The sequence below is a fragment of the Zingiber officinale genome, chromosome 6B, assembly GCF_018446385.1.
Source record: "Zingiber officinale cultivar Zhangliang chromosome 6B, Zo_v1.1, whole genome shotgun sequence".
In the NCBI taxonomy this organism is placed as follows: Eukaryota; Viridiplantae; Streptophyta; class Magnoliopsida; order Zingiberales; family Zingiberaceae; genus Zingiber; species Zingiber officinale.
Window position 1 is genome coordinate 66,652,730 of NC_055996.1, and position 15,020 is coordinate 66,667,749.

Here is a 15,020-nt window from a genome sequence, read left to right on the forward strand (position 1 = left end):
TTTTAATTTTTGTTAGATTGATTTATTGTAAAAATAAAATTTTATTTTTTTATAAAAAACATAAATTTAAAAGTATGAGGGAAGGAATTTACCTTAAAATGAGATGAGATTCTCTGTTATGAAATTCTCCTATCCCCCTGTCCTACTTGCTACAGCTAATCCACTATTGGTGGCTCGAGGTGGTCGGTCGGATTCGAACTATATCTTGGGGAAGGTTGGGGAAGGTGAATCCAAGGGAATCGCTATCGGTGTGATTACAGTTGGAATTTGATGGTGAAGGACCCCTTGCTTTCCTCCACCGTTAGACTCCCGCTCCTCTGCCGTCAGATTCTAGCCTCGATCATGCCGACAACAATCTCCCTAGATTTATCTTTCTTCTAGGGTATAATTTAGGTCCGATTGATGGTCAAAGGCCACCAATGATAGACGCATCTTCAATGCAAGATTTTTAAAGAGGTTTGTAAAATAAAAAAATTGGACAAAAAAATTCTAACCATTGTGGGTGCAAAGTTTGAACTTTGTATTTCAAGAGCATTAGTGAAATTTCAAAGCTATTTTTTTAGATGTAATATGCATGTAGTCATATAATTACATGTTATTATTTAAACCACATAAAAATTATTTAAAACTCTAACTATTCGAGATGTTTTAATAAGTTTTTAGAAGGTTAATGTGGCATGATGTAATACAATGGGATCATTAAATTTTTTTTTTATAGAATTCTAATCATTGGAGATGTCCCCACCCATAGGCGCAGGGAATTTTTTTTTTTGTCCCCGGGTCCATGGTGCTGTGGTAGGACATCCAGGTTGTTACTCAGACACCCGCGGTTCGAATCCCAACTACGACGTATTTGCAGGAATTTTTCCTCCAAATGGGGTGCGTAATTAAACGATGTTGGGCTGGTCGTCACGTGCGCTTCTCGATTTATCCTGGTGGTCGGTGGGAAACTTCTATGGGACCGGACCAATCATCTCAGGAATAGTCAATGAGGTTAACTGGGATTATCAAGGAATAATTTTTTTTTAAAGAGTTTAGTATTTAAGATATTTTTAATAATTTTTATCTTTTATATTTTAAGTCCATTTAAGGTATTTTAAAATTTTAGAATGTTTAGATTTTTTTTTTTTTAATTTTTTTTTGGTCAAGATTGCTTTCCTTCCTCTTTGTCTTATACCTTACCGTGTATATAAATAATTGTTTGGGATTGATGTAAAAGAATTTTTTATTAATAAAATTTTATAGTCATGTCGTTTTCTCTCGAACATCGAGTTTGATTAATTTGTAGAATATCACATCTAATATTTTTGTGTAAATCAACGAAACAAATAGTTATCCACTGCGTCAATTGTATCAAAACGAGCTAGTCTTGTGGAGTTAGTTGTTGTCTCACGAGTTTTACTTTTCTATTTCCTAATATTCATGCACAAATCAATAGCGTTTAGAAAATTATTTCTGATATTCATATGTTAAATACGTCAACAACGCTTTCTTTCGATGATTATATAATCAGCAATTAGAGGGCGAATGAGTCCTCTCAATGCATCGACAATACTTTGACCATGATATGGAGCAATGATGTCAGCAGACAAACTATTCTTCCTGTTTGTAGATCGGCTAATAGAAAGGATCTAATACAATAACTATCGTCAGATAAACACGAAAGAGGAAGATGATGTCTAAAGAGATTTTATTGGTAAGGAAGACAACCACAAGATTGAAATATTAGGTAATTCAGTCTATGACAATGACAAGGTGGATGAAAATGTCATTGAAGTTGGTATGGATCTTAAAATTGAGGAAGAAGCAACAAACAATCTGTCATTTGAAACTGATAGCAGTAACCCTCGACGTCAATCTAGCCAACAACATACAACAATTATTTCAGTTACTTGACCTTAATGAGTCCCCTCATGGTTCAAGTCACAATATAGAACATCACCATACAGAGAAGTTTATCTCCGCCTTGCTCCCTTCTGCAACCCTAGCGTTGTGCAACATATCAACAATGGGCTTCGGCGTTGGCATCGTCCCCTTCAACCCCGATGGCAGGAACCCTTCTGGTACAACCTCCCCTCTGATCCTCCTCTCCAGAAACGACGGCGACGTTATTCGGCCGACAAACATTCCCTTCACTCCCTTTTTCCACTCTGAGAAGCTGGGTTGTATCTCTGATTGGACCTGCAACCCTAACTTTGGTGCTAACGCCGCTCGATTAGCCGTCGGTGGAGGTCGTGACACCATCTTTGACTTCACTCTCGACGAGTACTTTGCCCTATCCGTCGGCTCTAGTGATGACTCCTCTTTCCACCTAGTCGATAGCAATCATATCATTGTTCATGTCGGCGATATAAAATTCCACTTGCACAAGTTTCCCTTGTTGCCTAAGAGTTCTCTCCTGCAGAAGTTGTTGATGGCTTCCAATGATGACAAGGTCGACGAAATCTGCATTACTTATATCCCCGGTGGAGTTACAAATTTTAAAACTTGTGAAAAATTTTACTATGGAATGACTGTAACACTCAATGCTCACAATGTAGCTGCCACTCGATGTGCAGCTGAGCACTTGGAGATACACGAAGCAGTTGAGAAAGGGAACCTTCAACCTTGCATACAAAATTGAAGTCTTCCTCCGAACTAGCATATTTCGTAGTTGGAAAGATTCGATCGTAGTTCTTCACACGACAAGGTCTCTTCTACCCTGGGTTGAGAACTTGGAATTCATCACTCACTGTATAGATTCTAGTGCCTCCAAGGCTTGTGTTGATACATCTAAAGTGGAATTGTCATACACCTACAACAAAAAGCAGCTTCTATCTGAAGTTCTTAATCTACAACAATGGAATGGAGTTAGAAAATAGAACAAAGTACCAAAGGACTGGTGGACGGAGGACCTGTTCGAACTTGAAGTCCACTTCTTTAAGAAGATCATATTGGCCATTAGTGCTAGAGGCAAAATATCCTCTCAGGTGACTCGAGCTGCACTGGAAGATAAACCTATCATAGATTATCCAGCTTAGGCAGAGAATCAATGAGAAAGGGAGGTGATGGTATGAGCACTTCATTTGTGGAGATAGTGATTTCACTGTTGTCCTTAGAGAAGGGTTCTGTCTCAAACAAATTCCTTCTGAGATTACTAAAAGTTGGAAATTTGTTGAGTATTGGCGAAATTGGCAAGAAGGAACTAGCAAAGAAAATAGGGTGCCAATTAGAAGATGATTCAGTTCATGATCTTCTAATCCCTGCTTCTGTGGAGAGCATGATCTATGACATAGACACGATTCTCAGTTTAGTAGAAGAATTCAATTTCTCTGGTGATGGTGATGGTGATGGTGATGGAGCCACCATTGTCATAAAATCTGTTCTTGATTGAGCAACTCATCTTCTGACAAATCCTCATGTTGTAAGCTCTTATAACATATCTAAGAAGACTTTGTGGCCAACATCATTTGATGCTTTATTTGGGCTTCTGACCGAATATTTTCTGAGTAAATATAATAGTAGCCCTCTCACTTTTAGCAAGTTGATATCAGATGAACTTCCTCCTAGCTACCACATGATTCTATTCTAAATTCGAGGATGAGTTTTTTCTACCTTGGGGAGAATGATGCAGGAACAGAGGAGAAATTTTAGTCTTTTTTTATTATTTTGTTGAGTTAGGTTTTTGAGAGTATTTTAGTCTTTTGCATATTTAGGGTTTGTGTATTTAAGCACATGTTTAATTGCTTTGAGGGAGTTTTTTTAATCAATAAGAATTTACGGCCACACCATGACTTCCCAAACATCGAGTTTGGTTGTCTATCTCTAGGCATTAGGGACAATCAATATGGTTTAGAAGATCACTTCCAGTATTCGTACACGAATCAACAGAACTAATAGTTATCCGTTGTGTTAGTTGGTATCAGAGCAAGGTTGATCTTGTGGAGTGAGTTGTCATCTCCTTCAAGAATGATGAGTTTTGCTTTTATATTTCCTAGTATTCGTGCATGAATCAATAGGGTTTAGAAGATTTCTTTCGGTATTCGTGTGTGAATCAATAGATTCTATAGCTTTCTGCTATATCACACCAAAAAGATAGCAACATATCGACAACACTTTTGATGATGATATGACCATCAATTCAAGGATAAATTTTATCCACTCTAGAGAGAATGATGCATCAACAAAAGAGTAATTTTGGTCTTTTTATTATTTTCATCAAGTTTGGTATTTAGGGTATTTTTGTAAGTATCTTGGATTAGTTTTGTTGTGATCAATTGAGTTAAATTAGACCCATGTATTTTATATCTTGTGTCTGAGTGGCAGGGACTTAGGAATACAAGCAATCAAGTAGAAGATGCAACAAACGAGAAAGATGGCATGGGAAGGGAGTCAATGGGTTCGATGCATTCGAGAGATGAGGAGCTACGAAAGAGTACACCGATAGAGCGAGAAGGATGCACATGGCACATCCGAGAGACAAGATGTTAGATTTTGAGGGATGTCCTAAGGCAATTGTCTTATTGTTTTACTATTTATTTGATAAATATAGATTCCTTAAAAAATCAAGTGACACATTATAAATTATGGGGGGAAAATCATTCCTTAAAAAAAAAAATCTATCACATCTAAATCATATAACAATTTTATTACATAAATAATAAAAAAAATATAATTTGGATGAATAAATTTGTTTGTAGCATAGTCATCCAGAATAATGAGTTTTCTAATTAATTAATTATGTCTGTCAAATTTAATATAACATTAATGTGATGTATTAACGTACAAATGGACGCAACCGAGTATGCCTATGCGTATATTGTTGAGTCTGCCACATTTCTTCATCGTATATCTTGGTGATATTAAGGATTTTACCTAATGTAATGGACTCAATTTTATAGACCCGATATATTAAACGAGATTTAGTTAAGAATATAGATGTAAATTCTATTATAAATAATTTTATAATTCAAAATTTCATATGCACAATCTCATTAAACAATATGATATACGAAGTATATTTTAGTTTTTTTATTTTTTTTCTAGCACTTAGTTATATTAATTAAATTTTATCTTTCGTTATTCCGGGATTGAGTTATGATATTAAACACAAAACTAAATTTAAATGAAAAAAAATTAGGTGCTATATATATATATATATTTAAGCCCAGTCCATCTCTTATTTCTAGATCCGTCCCTGTCTCATCTTATGTTTTTTGGATATGCTCTACTTGAAGAAAGCATAACATTGCTTGTATCTGGTCTCTGTCCAGGTATGGTGAATTACAAGGGCTTAACAAACAAGAAACAGCTGATCAGTTTGGGAAAGAGAAAGTTCATGAATGACGTCGTAGTTTTAATATCCCTCCCCCAAATGGTGAGAGTTTGGAGATGTGTGCTCAAAGAGCTGTCTTATTTTAAGGAACAAGTAAGGATGCTCAAAATATATTTTCAGTAATATATGCTGACTTGTCAATACTGTGTTTTTCTTGCTGCATTTTCGACTTGCTAAGATTTCCTTACCAAAATCTTTATGATAACTGGGGCATGAGTACCTAGCGTGCCGTAGTTTAAGTAGAGGCTAATATGGTTCACTTTACTTTGTCTTGTAATATGCTGACTGTTAATTTTACAATCCTTTATTTCTTCAAACTAGTTTTGCTTCCTTTTGGATAAAGAGAACTTAGCTGAGTTGTCGTAATTTTAAACTCAGGTTCACTCTAAAATTTGAGAAAAATTTCTATTACTTGTGACACCACTCTATGGTTCTAAAGGATGAGCTCCGGATGCACTTTTCCTTGATAGAATTAGGTACAAAATGTCATTTATCTCCATATGTAATTGAATACTGATACGGCTAGCAATGGAGGGGCCCAAAAGGAAAGGGTAAGAAGGGTCAAGGCCATATAACGGTCAAAAGTCAAGATGATGTGGCAGTCAATAGTCAAGCTGATTGGGCAGTCAAAGTCAAGCATATGTGGTAGTCAGAGGTCAGACAGACTTGTCAATCAAGGGGGCAAGGTAGTTGAAAGATAAGAGGAGACGACAGACAAAGCGCAGGGTACAGGTCGGGATCGGCAGAGCTGTTTAGAGACAGCTCGATCTACAGGCCTACGGTCGAAGGCCAGGAAAGACAAAGCACAGGGTATAGGTCGGGATCGACAGAGCTGTTTAGAGACAGCTCGATCTACAGGCCTACGGTCGAAGGCCAGGAAACACAAAGCGCAGGGTACAGGTCGGGATCGGCAGAGCTGTTTAGAGACAGCTCGATCTACAGGCCTACGGTCGAAGGCCAGGAAAGACAAAGCGCAGGGTACAGGTCGGGATCGGCAGAGCTGTTTAGAGACAGCTCGATCTACAGGCCTACGGTCGAAGGCCAGGAAATACAAAGCGCAAGGTACTGGTCGGGATCGGCAGAGCTGTTTAGAGACAGCTCGATCTACAGGCCTACGGTCGAAGGCCAGGAAATACAAAGCACAGGGTATAGGTCGGGATCGACAAAGCTGTTTAGAGACAGCTCGATCTACAGGCCTACGGTCGAAGGCCAGGAACGTAAGTCACACAGTACAGGTTGGAATCAGCAGAGCTATTCAGGGACAACTCGACTACAGGCTGCGCTTAAAAGCTGGGGAGCAGGTCTGACAGGAGGAGGGGCGGAGGTAATCATCACATACCAGGGGACATATGCACAGGCGGAGGTTCCTAAACGAGAAGATGCCTTCATAACCAGTAATAGCCAGACAAGTGTCTTTCGCTACATGACAAAGTCCCTGCGCAAAGGCGGAGGTTCCTAAACGAGAAGATGCCTCCTTAACCAATAGTAGCCAGACAGGTGTCCCTCATGACAGGACAAAACCCAGCGCCTAACGTTTTCTGAGAGGCTGGCAGGTTCTAGAAGGGGGGCGATGCATAAAAGGAGGAGGCTTCTTCGTACGCGGGTACGCTCTCTCATCACTTTTTTCCACAATTTCTTACTTTCGATCATTCGTTCTCTGTGTTTTGTCTGGGGAAAAAGTACCTGACTTGAGCGTCGGAGGGCCTGACCCGGGGACTTTTTCCCTGGGGTTTTGGTCTCTAACGAGAGAGAGAGAAGAGATCGTCTGAGTGTGTGCAGGGGCCTGCAGCAGCGTCAGCCGCCCGTGGGAGCTGGATCACCCACGACTTTCCGTCAACATCTAGGCCGCCATGACCAGCCTTCGTCCGAGTCAGCTTTCGGACAGGATCAAATTTGGCGCCGTCTGTGGGAAACACAACAGCCTGATCCGAAGCATGAAGATGGAAGACTCTGGTCGAAGTTCCGGCAGGAGGATTAATGTTACCATGACCGCGGGGGAGTACGAGCTCTTTAAGGAGGTCAAAAAGCGAGCCGCCTCGGAGAAACAAGGAACAGTTTCACGACCTCGCCTAGCGCCTGAAGCGTCCAAAGAACCAGCTCCTGTCTCCGACAGGGGCTCAAAGAGGAAGCAACCAGAAGAACTCCCTCGTACTTCGTTCCGAGAGCCTCGTTGCAACTATCATCAACCCGGACCTCGCGAGCATAATCCGAAGAAAGAAGAGCCGCAGGCGTCGGTGGCGGAAAGCTCTCTACATCCACCCCGGGATTCAGGAAAGGGAAAAGCTATAATCTCCGCCAAAGATCTGCCCGAAGACCCGGATGACAAGGTACCCTTCTCGGCCCAGATCTTGAAGGAAAACCTACCAAGGGGTTATCGGGCCCCGAACATCGGAGAATACGATGGAAGCAAAGATCCGGAAGAGCATATGTGAAAGTTCAAGAACGCGGCTATGTTGTATCAATACATCGATGCTGTCAAATGCCGAGTATTCCTACATACCCTGTCGGGTTCGGCGCAGAAGTGGTTCGATGGATTGCCCCCAGAGTCCATCCATCGCTTCTTGGATTTCAAAACGGCCTTCTTACGTCGTTTCGCCAGCAGTCGTAAGTATCAAAAAACCGACCACTATCTTTTCGCTCTTAAACAGGGTCCGACCGAGCCTCTGCGAAGCTATATCAATCGGTTCAGTCAGGTGGCCAATGACGTCCCCTCTGCCACCTTAGAAATACTGATGAGTGCCTTCTCCCACGGATTGCTAGAAGGGGAATTCTTCAGGAACCTCATCAAAAACCCCGCCCGAAGTTTTGATGATGTGGTGGAGAGAGCTTCTTGCTACATCAAAGTGGAGGAAGCTCAGGCAGCTAGGAGGAAGGCCGAAAAGACAGTGACTCCTGGCAACCGACCTAAAAGGAGAGCACCACAGCCAGCTCAGCCTCTTCAGCGCGTTCAACCCAGGCTTGCCCCTCAGCCCGCTCAGGGAATCAGACCAGCTCCGCGAGTTGCTGCCATACACGCGCCCAGGCCTGGACCAAGGGGAGTACCATATTGCACATATCATCGATCCAGGACGCATGATCTTAGTAACTGCTTCCAATTCGCCCGTGACTCCAGGCGAGCTGCAGAGCAGGGCTTGCCTCCCCCGGAGTTAGCGCCCCAAATACAGAGAATGGAGGAAGAACGGGCCGCAGCCGGACGTGCTCGTTAGACCCGACCCGACCTAGCCGGTCCTTCTGACCAAGCTGGTCCCGTGGAAGACCGAAGAGATGTCGGGGAGCTGGAAAACCGGGGTAACGCTGCTGTACGAGAGATCGGCATGATTTCAGGAGGGCCCACTGAAGGGGACTCAGGCCGAGCCCGTAAGTCACACGGTCGGCGGTTATATGTGGGAGCTATGGGGTGCAACCACGAGCAGGCGTCTGGCCCTGTTATTAGCTTTGGGCCACAAGATTTGGAGGGTCTGGAACTACCCCACGACGATGCTCTCATAATCAAGGCCGTTATTGCTAACAGCCAAGTGGCTCGGGTCTTTGTGGACACCGGGAGATCGGTCAATATTTTGTTTAAAGCTGCGTTCGAGGAGAAGCAGATTGATGCCGCTGAGCTCCAACCCGTAACCACTTTTTTATACGGGTTCACAGGTAACGAAGTCAAGCCCATGGGTTAGATTAAGCTGGCCATATCCATGGGCACTGAGCCATTGGTGCGCACCAGGAGGAGGACCTTTATAGTGGTGGATTCTCCTTCCTCCTACAATGTTATCCTGGGAAGGCCAACTCTGTATGAGTTCAGGGCTGCTGTCTCCACTTTTCACCAGAAGATTAAGTTCCCGGTCGGCGAGCGGGTCGGAGAAGTCAAGGGAGAGCAGAAGGTGTCTCGTAGTTGCTACATCGATATAGTCCGGGTGGAGGCACGCAAGAGCAAGAGGACTCAGGATGGTGGTGTGCACGCTATCTAAGAGGAGCCCCTGCCTATTGCCGAGGAGCCTATCTCTTGGGAAGAGATTCAGTTGCATACTGACGGAGCAGAGAGCATCACTCGCATTGCTAGTGACTTATCACTGGAGCTTAAGTCGGAGCTGATACAGTGTCTGACCTGTAATAGGGACGTTTTTGCTTGGTCCCCGAAAGAACTGCCCGGAGTCAAGCTAGAGATAGCTGAGCACAAGCTGCATTTAATACCTGAAGCCAAGCCAGTCAAGCAGAAGAAGAGAAATTTCTCTGCCGACCAGAATAAAATTATCCGAGCTGAAGTGGATCAGCTCAAGAAGGCGGGACATGTTCGGGAGGTGCAATTCCCGTCCTGGCTTTCTAACGTCGTATTGGTAAAGAAGCCTAACAACAAGTGGAGGGTTTGCATAGACTTCCGCGATCTCAACAAAGCCACCCCCAAAGACTGTTACCCTCTCCCTCGGATCAATCAGATGGTGGATTCAACTGCTGGACGAGAGAATATGCATGATGGACGCTTACCAGGGATACCATCAGATACCCCTGGCTAAGGAGGATCAGGAGAAGGTTAGCTTCATAACAGCTGATGGTACTTTCTGCTATACGGTCATGCCATTTGGACTTAGGAATGCTGGGGCCACCTACCAAAGGATGATGGACAAAGTCTTTCGGAGTCAGATCGGGCGGAACGTTGAAGTCTATGTTGATGACATCTTAATCAAGTCCCCCCTGGCGTCCAGTCTAATAAAAGATATAGAAGAAACCTGTGGGACTCTGAGACAATATGGTGTAAAGCTGAATCCTCTGAAATGTCTGTTCAGGGCCAAAGGAGGGAAGTTTCTGGGATATCTGGTGACTGAACGAGGGATAGAAGCCAATCCTGAGAAGGTTCAAGCACTCCGAAACATGCAGATCCCTCAGAATCTGAAGGAAACACAGAAGTTAGTAGGCAGGATAACGGCGCTGTCTAGATTCATCTCCAGATCTGCAGATCGAGCCGCGCCCTTCTTCAAAGTACTCAGGAAAGCAGCTAAGTTTCAGTGGACGGAAGAGTGCACACAGGCCTTTGAGGAGCTAAAGCAATACCTGGAATCTTTACCATCACTGTTCAAACCTGTTGTTGGAGAACCCCTTTGGGTCTATTTATCAGCCACCCCCAAGGCCGTGGGGCCGTGCTAGTTAAAGAGCAGGACAATGTACAACGGCGAGTGTATTTTTTCAGCCATCTATTGAAGGGGGCTGAGTCTCGGTACCCAGCCTTGGAGAAGTTGGTTTACGGACTTGTTCTCATGGCTCGATGCCTCCGACCGTATTTTTTGGCGCATCCTATTACCGTTCTGACCAACAGTACAATGGGTCGAGCTCTCACCAAGGTGGAGGTAGCAAGTCGGCTTATCAAATGGGCAACCGAGCTAGGGGAATATGATATACAGTATCATCCCCGAACCGCGATCAAGGCATAGGCTCTGGCGGATTTCTTGATAGATGTTTATCAAGCGGATTCGGAGGAGGTTTGGAAAGTTTATGTAGACGGGTCGGCTACCCATCGTGGAAGTGGTGTAGGTGCACTTCTAATATCTCCGCAAGGAGACATTATGCAGCTGGCTGTACGGCTAAATTTCAAAGCTACCAATAATGAGGCAGAATATGAAGCCCTATTAGCAGGTCTGCAAGCAGCTCGGCATGTGGGGCCAAGCCGAGTCATGATATATTCAGATTCACAGCTAGTAACTCAGCAGGTGACCGGACATTTTGAGGTAAACAACGAAAAGATGCAAGTTTACAAGGAAGCCTACGAGAAGATGAGGAAAGATTTTAAAGAAGTCACAGTCACTAAGATTCCCATGGCTGAAAATGAAAGAGCGGATGAATTAGCTAAAATGGCCAGCTCCCTGACCACTTGGGTACTTGACAAATCTATAGCACATACCTTCCTTATAGCTCAGATAGATCTACAAAATAACCTGGGAGGAGTAATTGATTGGAGGGCGCCCATAATAAATTTCCTCCAGCAAGAAATTGTATCAACCAACTTAGAAGAGGCGCGTATGCTCAGGAGACAGGCTCATTCTTATGTTATGATTGGAGATCAACTGTACAAAAGGTCTTTCTCCAGACCTCTGCTCAAGTGCTTGAATATGGAAGAAGCAGATCAGGCTTTGCGGGAGATACATTTGGGGTGCTGTGGCAATCATGCGGGAGAAAGAACGCTGGCTCGGAAAGTACTACTGGCCGGGTATTTCTGGCCTACTCTGCAAAAGGATGCACAGAAGTTGGTGAATACTTGTTTGTCATGCCAGAGGTATCAGAACTTGACGCACCAACCCACAGAGCTGCTGAGAACTTCTATAGTGTCTTGTCCATTTGACCAATGGGGTATGGATATTGTAGGACCTTTCCTGATGGCTACAGGGCAAAGACGCTTTTTGTTGGTAGCAGTAGATTACTTCTCCAAGTGGGTAGAGACGGAAGCTCTGGCCAGAATTACTGAAGATGCGGTGATCCAGTTCTTGTGGAAGAATATCTTTTGCAGATTCGGCTTACCTCATAAGTTAGCGTCGGATAATGGCAGACAATTTCAGGGACGCAAGATACAAAATTGGTGCAAGGGGTTCGGCATAACTCAGGCCTTTACTTCGGTGGCTCATCCTCAGAGCAATGGTCAGACAGAGGTAGTCAATTGAGAAATAGTGCGAGGGCTCAAAGTTAAGCTGGATCACACGGGAGGTAATTGGGTGGACGAGCTGCCGAGCATTTTATGGGCTTATCGTACGACACCCCGAGAAAGTACAGATCTGACACCTTTCCATTTAGTATATGACAATGAAGCAGTGGTACCTCTGGAGGTCGGGATACCATCCGTCAGAAGAATGATGTATGACGAAGGGAACACAGAGCGACGGCTGGCCGAACTAGATTTCATCAGCGAAATTCGCGAACAAACAGCTGCCAGGCTGGAAGCCTATAGACAGAGGATGAGACAGAACTATAATAGAAGGGTGATCCCCCGATTCTTCGGAGAAGGAGACCTAGTCTGGAAGCAGGTGAAGCCCTTAGGGGAAGTGACAAAGTTGGCGCCTCAATGGGACGGACCATACAAAGTTATCAAGAAATTGGCATCAGGGGCCTATTATTTGCAGGATGCTCAAGGAAGGAAGCTAGACCGACCTTGGAGTGCTAACTACCTACGGCATTATCGGGTCTGAGGGGTGTTGACTCTGTTGGTGTAAGCCAGGTCAGGCGAAGGGCCTGGAGACAGTAGGATAGTCAAGTAAAAACTCAAAGATACGAATGTACATGTAAAAATCTCATCAGTTTAAGCAGTTGGTACAGATCATTTAAAAGGGGCAAAGATCTCATCTGGAAAGCCTTGAATGATCTTGTCTTGATCCAAGAAGTCTGCAGGAGGAATGGAGTTCAAGAAGTTCTGTGCGTGAAGTTGTCGGATAACTCCAACCGCCGTGTAGGGTACGGTTGCAGAACAGCGTGCCCCGGCCTAGGATAAAAATTCAGGAGAGCTCAGATATGACATTCGACTTCACAGGCAACGATCATTCTCTCCTTCTTGATAGACCGCCAGGGCAGTAGATACTCCCGTCAAAGGCGCCCGAGACTGGGATAGTTCCACCCTCAGGGCCCTCAGTTCAGCTCCTTGAGTTTCCAACTAAGCTGCCTGAACCTCCAATTTATTGTTCCTCTCCTGTAGAAGGGTATCCTTGGACTGTATTTCCTGAGCCTGGTGGGCTAGTTGTTGCTGATACCCTGCCTCAGATGCATCTCTCTCCTCCTTCAGAGTTTGGAGCTCATCTTTGACCTGTACCAGGGACCTTTTCTGCCGGTTGGTCTGATTGGTTAAGGCTTAGATTTCTGCTCGCAATGCATAACTAGCTTGGGCCAGATCATTCAGTTGCAACTCTAATTCAGAGACTTTCTCTCGGAGTTCTTTGCTTTGATAATGGAGGTCGTGGAAAGATTGGTTCAGAACTAAAGATTCTGCATGAGTCTGGATGGAAGATATAACCTTCAGTTGAGACAAACTAATAACAAGTGTAAAGTAAGGAGTACTTACTTTAGCCCAGGACTTCGAGAACCTCTCCATCTGGACTAATGGCAGCGCGCTACCCATTTGACTCATGCTCTCTGCCCACAAACTGCCGAGACCGCCTTTCATCATCAGAATGCTTGTGGGGACATCATGTCGCCGAGCTAAAGCAGCTTCAGAAGGGATAGTGGTTTTGTAACGATAGCGGGCGGAGGAGGAAGGTCGAGAAGGGCCAGCGGCAGAACCAGGAGGAGGAGGAGGTGGCCCTGGAGTGTGCTCAGTTGGCGCGGTGTCATGATGCTCGCTTGAGCTAGTTTCCTCAGCAGGGGTAGGGGCGGAGCGGAATGCCGCTGGTCTTCCCCGGTAAGGGTTGGGGGAGGCTGCCAGATAAATAAAACAAGAATGAAGAGGGGAGTGGTGTTAGAGCCAGCCACGGTGGCAACAGGGAGCAATATGATAGTAAAAGAAACAGGATCGAGCGTTTGTGAAGTCAGACCTGGTCTCCGACGCCGTCTGTGAAGCAGGGGCTGGTTGTCAGAGTCAGAATTATCAAAGCAAGGCTGGTCCTGTGAAAAAGCTGAAGCACCCCTGTCTGTGGCGCCCCGACCGGATGAGCCTCGACTTGCACGATGAGAGGCTGTGCGAGCGCGTCTAGAGGCCCGGGAGGCTCCTCGGAAGACGCGTCTGGCCAGATGACCGGCTTGATCACGACCCCGACCTCGGCTCGGGGTGGCAGGTGAAGGAGAAGCATTGTGCGAGGTGGGGTTGGAAGTAGGCTGAGTCGCTGCCCCAAATGAGGTGGATCCAAGATGAGGGAGTAGCCTCCTCTCCAAGATTACCCGACCGCGCCACAGTATTTCCAGATCACTGAGGGGCAAAGGTAGAGCCTCTGATGCGCGATACAAAACCTCAGCTGTGGGCACCAACACGAAAGGTCATTCTAACAGAGAAAATGATCGAAAGGGGGGGGGGGCTCAGCGCGAACTTACCTAAGGAGTGTGGTGTTTCAGGAGAAGGGGGGCTCAGCCTGAAATAAGAAAGTAGGTCGCCGGACAACAGTCTTGTCAGATTCAGGCGCCAATCCTCCATGCGGGTCGCAGCCACAGTAAAAGGAAGGTCCATATGGAAGTCTTCCAACGCCGGAGTCAGCGGTAGCTCAGATTGCCATCGTAGAGGCCAGTCTACTTCCTCTGGAAACTGGAGAAAAAAGAACTTTTTCCTCCAGTTAGTGCTGGGAGGAGGAAGAGGAGAGAAGAAAGCAGTGTGACTACGAGCTTGGAAATAAAAGAGACCGTCAGCGTGCCGAGCAAGAGCGAAGAAGCAGTGAAAAAGAGGAGCTGACCAGGAAACCTCACAAACTTCGCAGAGTATTACGAAGCCACACAAAATCTTTATGGAATTGGGAGTCAATTGACCTAGGGGGATTTTAAAATAGCGGCACACTCCAGATAGAAAAGGATGTGGGGGTAGATGAAGGCCAGATACAAATTATTCAGTAAAGAAAGTACAAAAACCAGGCGGGGGATCGAAGTATAGGTTCACACCAATAGGGATGATGGGGCGAAAGCTAATAGGGATTTCATAAGTATACCTTAGGTCATCCCAATCCAACTCAGCAAAAGTCGAAGCGCCCGGGAAGTGCTCCGCTAACAAGGAGAACCAAGAAGAAGAGGTCATTGCAAAAGAGATTACCTCCGGAGGGAGAAAGAACAAACG

General features: G+C 44.9%; 1 pseudogene; it reads left to right on the top strand.

Moving 5' to 3' along the window:
- Window positions 1-1,769: 1,769 nt before the first annotated feature.
- LOC121991071 lies at window positions 1,770-3,373 on the top strand (annotated as a pseudogene).
- The last annotated feature ends 11,647 nt before the right edge of the window (window positions 3,374-15,020 follow it).